General features: G+C 59.6%; 1 long non-coding RNA gene across 1 annotated transcript; it reads right to left on the reverse strand.

Moving 5' to 3' along the window:
- Positions 1 to 1,311, reverse strand: LOC144335626 (uncharacterized). Its single transcript, XR_013406603.1, has 2 exons — positions 1,028 to 1,311; positions 1 to 491 (listed from the first exon to the last, which is right to left on the reverse strand). It is a non-coding gene; the product is annotated as an uncharacterized LOC144335626 (long non-coding RNA).

A 1,311-nucleotide genomic window follows, 5' to 3' on the forward strand; every position in this document is an offset into this window, starting at 1 on the left:
TGAGGAAGGGCAGCCGCCTAAGGTTTTATTCTCCAGGAGGAGGGGCTCTCGGGGGATGTGAGCAGGAGGCACGAGGACTTTATTGCACATGTGGTTAGGTGATGGCAACCTACAGCTGCACTGGGAACTGGGACCCAGAGCGCCACGACCTCCTGCTCTGTCTCTCTCTTCCTCTCTGCCTCCTCTGTCTTTCTCTTCATCTCTCTTTTTTTCCTCTCTCTCTCTCCATCTCTTTCCCTCCTCCTCTTCCTCCTTGCCCCTGTTCCGGCACTTAGGACCCTCTCTTGGGTGTGTCCGCACACAATGCCAAGGCTGCCATCTATCAGGGCACCCTCACAGGATGCCTCCACCTTCCATCACCCACAGGGTTGAGGGTCCCAGGTATGACCGCGCTCTCCTGGGTGGGCGTGCTGTGCTCAGGGAAGCAGAAGCTGCAGGTCTCCCCTGGCTCAGGAGACGTGCCCCAGGGCTGCTGGCTTTCATCTCGTGATCTGCAGAGGCGAGAGTGGAGGGTGTGGGCTAGGCCTGGCCCTGGACTGGGGTATGGGAGACAGTGTGAGCAGCCATACTCTACCCTGACCCAGGAACTAAGGGCAATCACCAGGCTAGGGTCATCAGGGGGACCCAGGCGGGTGTCAGTGTCCCTCACTTGCTGACCAGAACCTGCGCTGTGGCAGGGGTGGGCAGGCAAATCTTGGCTCTCACTTCTGCCCAGTCCCAAGCCTGCCATGCCCACCAAGGAGACACTTCCTCCAGGGCTTAGCTCTGATGGCCCCGCATCCTGAGAACCCCTGACCCAGGCAAGCCCGAAGGCTGGCACCCCACACCCACCCTTCCCAGGTGCCACTCTGCTAGGTATCTGCCTGCCAAGATGTCTTAATCTGATTTTATCAAGCCACAGCGAATAACAGGGATGAGCCCCGTGCCTCTCCACCTAGAAGCAGCGGCAGTGACAGGACCGAGGGATGGCACGAGTCTTGTCACCCAAGCAGCGAGAAGGGCAAGGACCCCAGTTTCATGCACTCACCATGGGAAGACTTGGCCAGACTTTGACAGGGACTTGAGTGGGACTGGCAGGAGCAGGGATCCCCCCTCTTCTTGAGGAAGCAGGCCACTGTCACCAGGAAGCGGCAAAGGACGGTGCACAGGCAGAGCCCCAGCGTGCTGTAGACCAGATCCAGCTGATCTGAACTCAACATCAGCCCCGGGAGAGCTGCAAGACAGCGTGAGACCCCTCTCTGCAGTGCCTTCTCTTCTCCTCCTTAGGCTCAAGCAATCCACATCCCCCCAACCCACCCTGCTGCGGGCCCG

Source organism: Macaca mulatta, chromosome 16, assembly GCF_049350105.2.
Source record: "Macaca mulatta isolate MMU2019108-1 chromosome 16, T2T-MMU8v2.0, whole genome shotgun sequence".
NCBI classification, from domain to species: domain Eukaryota; kingdom Metazoa; phylum Chordata; class Mammalia; order Primates; family Cercopithecidae; genus Macaca; species Macaca mulatta.